Below are 6,404 nucleotides of genomic sequence, written 5' to 3' on the forward strand. Positions count from 1 at the left end.
AATGGACAAGAGTCCATTATAGGAGAGGACGCATGGTCCCTCCTAGACAACAAAATTCAACAAACTATGACAATACTAGACAACATGACATAACAAACTATGACAATACTTACCTTAGACGCAGACGTTGGATCGATGTGGCTTCTGATGGAAGGAGTGTGGACAATCCCCATTGCCATTTTAACCCTTTAGGTAGGGAGGGGTGTTAATACCAAATACCACAATAGCCCTGATTTCCTGATGCAACAAGATGTTTTAAGCACTCCTGTGTAATTTTTTTGAAATTTTCTTCCAAAACCCCCTACCCCCAAAATTACTTTTTTAACCCTGAAAATGCGTGTTTTTTGCCATATTTCACAACTTTTCCACTTTTGGCCTATTACAACCGACAAATATTATCATGTTGGACCATTTAATGATCTCACATGTGTCATGTTATATCGTAAGAGTACTTTGCACAATGAAAAGTACATCCCAATCTCCCGTTTTTGGAAAACTAAATGTTGACAGGTATGTAATAAACCCGGGTCCAGTAGACACAAACACCTCATATCTCATATGTAATAGTTATGTGTGTGGGGGGGTATGTTCTTCACAGAAAATGAGCCAAGGTCAATGAGTTTGAGTTAGAAGAAATAATAAATAGCATAATTTTACCAGACATTGAAAACGGGTCCCACAGATCCGAACATCTTACAAGGGTTACAAGAGTGACACCATGATAAAACAATAGTGATAAACCATGAGGTGTCTGTACTGACATCTGTAGCTGAAGCCTTGTTAGCACAGTAGGTAGCACATCAGTCTCGTAATCTGAATGTTGTGAGTTCAACCCTCACACGGGGCATCAGGGACGCAGCTCAGGCGAGGAAGTAAGGACTCTAAGGGCCCAGCACTGACAGGGGGCCCCGAGAGGGCCCAGAATTATTGTCTGTCTGAGGGGCATGGTGCTTATTTATCAACTAGTGATAAACCATGGTTACCATGGTTACAAAAAACCATGGTCAAACTATAGTCATGGTTACCCAAAAAACATGAAATCGAAAAAACATGGTTAATTTGTGTAAGGGCAGCCTGGGCCCTAATTCCACCCTCATCAGAGCCGTGGTCCTGAGCTTTTCCACCCTCATCAGAATGGTTGTTATTTCTCTACCAATGCTGAAATACTTTAAATCAGTGAAGGCAACCAACCATTGTCTACATTTCGTACTTTGTCTCTCTATGTTTTCTTCCTTCTTTTTTGTTAGAGCCTCTCTGTCTCCTCTGTGTGTGTTAGAGTACATGTGTGTGTTTGTGTGCATGTGTGTGTGTCTATCTCCTCTGTGTGTGTGAGTACATGTGTGTGTGTGTGTCTGTGTGTGAGTGTGTGTAAGAGTACATGTGTGTGTGTGTGTACATGTGTATGTGTGTGTGAGTTGGACTTCTGGTGTACATGTGTGTGTGTGAGTTCGTCCTGTCTGACTTCTGGTGTTTGGTGTGATATTACGGTTCCCCTCCCTGCTTATCACGCCTCAGTGTTCTCTGAGTGTGTGTGTGTGTGTGTGTGTGAGAGAGAGAGTGATGAGGAGCTGTGATCCACACTCCAGGTGAGATAAACCCTAAAAATACCTCTGAGCTCATCAGACAGCTCTCTCTTTATTCTTGCTCTCTCTCACACACAGAGGAGACAGAGACACACACACATACTGTCTTATACTACCTGACTGGGACCCATGACCAGCAGGTGCATGGTGAGTACCAGCCTTTCTGAAGGTGCTAGAGTTAAAGTTTCAACAGCTTTGATTCACCTACACCCCTGTTGTAGCAAAGATCACTCACTGGGTGAAAAGGCTCTGAATCAGGGGATATACTGACCGGATATTTTTTATGACATGCAGCATATCAGCATCTTTGATCATATCCTGAGTTTTTAAGAATCAGTGAAAATATTGATTTATTTTGACTCCTGATATGCCAATGAGATATCAGGGGTATGCATACCAAAATCACAAGTCACACACACCATTTCTGGATATCTTTGGGTAGGTCTCCATCCTTGGATAGGCTTAGGCTATCATATTAGATAGCCTAGGCCCAAGATCTGCCTAATTAAGTCACGCATGCCCTACGCCCAAAACCATAAAAACATCATAAAAAAACCCCATAAAACATCACTGATAAGCTATTTGCCGTTTGATTTCTATCTAATTTCGGGACATTCAAAAATAGACTATTTACAGTGTAAAGACTACCTTTTTCAGGTCAAGGCTAGCCTACTTACCTTATTATTTTGGTTATGGTTCAATTTCAATGATATCTTTGAGATTTTATAGTTGCTATAGTCTGTAGGTCTAGCCTACTTTTTATGTATAATATGCATGAGATCTGTTGGAGGAATAAAGTCCACATTTTAAATTATCTGCTTTCCCCTTGTCCCCAATGCTGTCTGCCAAAACGAATTCGGTTCAGCTGGAGTTGCCACATAACAACAATACAAAGTTAAATTTAACAGTAGCCTAAACAATTTGAAGTAGGCCTACATTAAGAAGAATAGCAATAATAAACAACAATTCAATCAATAGCAATCAATCAATATAATGAAAATAAATACATACTATATGCTACAAACCATAACACATAAGAAAGGCTTATTAAACTTGTTAAAGTTGAGCATCTATAATTTCATACTATTTTAACATTACAAGCTTCCTTGTGGGCCAACGTAACAATGGATCAATCATGTTGTAACTTGTCTATAAAACGTGGGTGACTGATAAACCAATGTTGATTTAATTAAGGAACAAGGCTTCAAATGAAATTGACGTCAAACTATATGAGAACCAATAATGTTAATAATCAGAATAGTAGTAATAGCCCACTTGGCTACTATGTTTTGACACTTCTACAAAATCAGTTTGGTAGTCATTTTAATGTAACTATACAGGCCTAATTATTTCCACGATTTATTATGCTTTGCCTCTCGATAAGCGCATGCGCACACACAGCATACCCATCCCCCACCCCTGACTGACTTTTCAACGAACTCCTTGACACTGGTGGTGACTTCAACCGTCACTTTTCTGTCATGCATCTGACTGCAAGCTGTACAAACTCTGCCGTCATCATATCCAAGGTAAGAACTACAGTACTTTTGTATGCCAATTGAAAACTGGAATTAATTAGGAAAATACTGTTTTTAGCATTAATGTTAACCAAAACCGCTTTGTTAACCGGTCATGTTAGAATCAGCTAACGTTAACGTTTGCTAGCTTGCGAGCTAACATCGCTAACGTTAGCTGCTAGCTGTTAACGTCAACTTTTCCAATAACTAACTTTACCATTGTGTGGAATATCTGGAATGGTAGTAATATCATATTCAACAATAAGTCTGTCTGAGATTTCGTTATGGATGTAAAGTTTTAGTTTGAATGAAATGGCCAAGGCTATCAGGCACGAGTAGGTTAGCTAACCTAGTGCTAGCTATAACTTCTAGAAGCTACATTTATAGTGGCTGCTAATGACTATGCAGGCTAACGTGAACAGGGGGTTGACGTACCTCAATATGATGCCGACAAGTGAAGGGATCTTTAGTTTGTGAAGGGTAACGTATAGTGTTATATTAAGTCATCCTTACACCAGAAGACTTGACCAGGTTTGGGTAAGATTATTGAAAGATTGTAGTCTTTTGAGTAAAGCTTGAAAGCCAAATCTTGTCAAAGGTTTCTGATGTATGGGTAGCATTAGGCAAAATGTTCTTCATTTCATAGCCCTTATTTGGTTGTACCTGACTTGTGCCAAGGCATGTGTTTATTTAAGATGCATGTGAGGGCATTAGTGCTTCAGTGATAGTCTTTTCACGTTATGTGTAAGCTTATTTTGCAAATTATTAATCTTAATTTCCCTCTGTTCTCTGTTTGCAGGCAGTGAGTGAGGACTGCTTCCCTGAGAACACTGAGTGCATTCTGAAATATTCCAAATGTGTGCCACTTCCATACAAAAGAAGTTTCAATCCCGCAAGAGAGTTCACTCACCAGGTAGAGACAGACAGACAGACACACACACGTAGAATAGCAAATAACATTATAATTTGTGTGCATGTATTTGTGTCTGTTGCTGTGTTTAGTTTATCCCCTTTTTTCATGTGTCTGTTTGTTGTTATGACTGTAGTGGGCTCCATCAACAGACCAGGGCAAAGTCGGTCTGTCCTGCTACTACTACATGCTACTTGACTATGTCTGGAAGCCATGGCTGCTGCCCTCAACATGTTGTAAGTGTTTGTGTGTTTTGAATGAGGGCTATGTCACTGTGCACACTCTAATTTGTTTGACAAATGTGCAATGTAATGCATTATTAATACAGGAACTAATCATCGTTATTGTCATTTTTAATAATAGTCTTGAATTTTGAAGTTTAGCCATGTTTACCATTATGTTGGTGGTAATGTAAATAATGTGTTGAATATGCCAAACTGAGCATAATCATAATTTAGTTAAATCTTATTTTCTATTTACAGAAACTGAAACCCTCACAAATAAACTGATATCAATAATTAACATTGATGGTGATGGTGGCAAGGGTGCCTTCATAAGGTAATTATCATTTTTGTTTGAACACCTGATTGACTTACCAACTTATTTTTTAATGTTTGATTTTTATCTTAATCAACAATAACATAATGTATAGCAATTGCTGTTTTATTTTTTTAGGTGCCATCCAGCAAGTCCCAGCCTGGAGCCAGAGGCTGGCACTGCACGTCAGATGGGGGAGGATCTGTTAGGCATCAGAAAGGTGGTTTAAGCAAGAAGGAAAGAGCTTCTGCAGACAGTGTTGCAATTAGGTATGATACTTTTGGAAATTGATCTTAATGCCTTAATAAAAAAAAAATAGGAAAAATCCAACCTTTAAGGACAGCAATTTTCTTTGTGAATGAATAATGTATCGTAAATAAATAAGTGTTCCTTAAAGGTTGGATTTTCTCATTTTTTTTTATTAAGGCATTAAGATCAGATGGTTTTTAAATGTATGTGTATGCTAAGGTTATGTAAACTTATGAGCACAACTGTAATCCATTACTTCTAACTATTGCACCTGACGTCTAGGCTGCTATTGTGGGTTTGCTTTTATTTGTCACACAAGCTGAGTTAATTATATTCACGGACAGGGTCAATTGTAACATATACTTTCTTTCTCTTTTTACAGACACCTGACTTTTACTGCCAAAGGGACCATCAGAGCACCTCTCCCTACCATCTATACCAGAAGAGTACGGACAAGGGCCCAAAATGTTTTAAAGGACGTTGCACGCCCAGACCATGGACTGTTTAAACCACTGTGGTCAAGCAGAAGTCTCTGTTCTCACTCGAGGCAGGTCATTGAGAGGGGGCGAGTGTCACTGCGTAAGCCCCCTACTGCAGGCGAGAAAGCCATGTTGATTTGAATATTGATTGATAAATACAATAAAGGCCATGTAACAAATTTTTTTGCCTGTCGTACAGTATATGAATTTTCATGGTAAAGTAAAATAAGTCATTGGGATTTAGCAGGTGTAAGTAAATAATGTAATTAAGTATATGTAAAATTAATGTGAAATATTATTTAAGTTAAAGATGCACAATAAGCTCAGTGATGGTTATGTACTATCTCACATTTAAAACCATTACATAAATCACCATATATAAATCACATGATTCATTTAAAAAATAAAGGCATAAAGCCTATCGAAAAGCAAATAAAGGCATACACATAAATGCCTGCAAAATTAGCTGTGTCTGGCAGTATATGGGCTGTATATGTGTAGTCCCATGTTTGACATATCAGGGGGTATATGGGAACAAGAACAAGAGGTGTCCGGTGTCATATAAGTGGCTAATACTTGAAACATGGATCATATCAGGTGAGAATATGAAGTCTGGATATCTTGCATGTCGTCGCAGTCCCATTCAGGACTTTTGATATGCTCCTGATATGGCAATTGGCACTAAAATATCAGGAGCATATCAACCAATATATTTCCTGATATTACACATATCAGGAAATATATCACTATGAATATTCCCTGATTCAGAGCCTTTTCACCCAGTGACTTGATGTAACTCCAACTTTTGCACATCTCCATAGAACTTTTTATTTGTTATTTTTAATTTCTCCTCCATCTACCCATGTCCTTGATTGCCTAGCCTTTCTGCCCCCCCCCCCACCCCCAACACACACACAAAAAACACACACACTTACATCATCACTGTCATCACCTCACATACATACAGCACACTGCTTGCTACAGTAAGCCTCCTCTACATACTTGCTGCACACTGCCCCCCCTCCCTACATACACAGCACATTGTCTTCAGGATCTTCTCCAACACACATCCTCTACATACTTACAGCACACTGCCCCCACCTACCAGCATTCAACACGATAGTACCCC

General features: G+C 38.9%; 1 long non-coding RNA gene and 1 other non-coding gene across 2 annotated transcripts; both read left to right on the forward strand.

Annotated features, from left to right (window-relative positions):
• The first annotated feature begins 774 nt into the window (after positions 1-774).
• trnat-cgu lies at positions 775-847 on the forward strand. Its single transcript has one exon. It is a non-coding gene; the product is annotated as a tRNA-Thr (tRNA).
• Positions 848-4,472: 3,625 nt separating this feature from the next.
• LOC125284795 lies at positions 4,473-5,454 on the forward strand. Its single transcript, XR_007191936.1, has 3 exons — positions 4,473-4,568; positions 4,686-4,816; positions 5,179-5,454. It is a non-coding gene; the product is annotated as an uncharacterized LOC125284795 (long non-coding RNA).
• Positions 5,455-6,404: the final 950 nt, after the last annotated feature.

Source organism: Alosa alosa, chromosome 20 (assembly GCF_017589495.1).
Source record: "Alosa alosa isolate M-15738 ecotype Scorff River chromosome 20, AALO_Geno_1.1, whole genome shotgun sequence".
NCBI classification, from domain to species: domain Eukaryota; kingdom Metazoa; phylum Chordata; class Actinopteri; order Clupeiformes; family Clupeidae; genus Alosa; species Alosa alosa.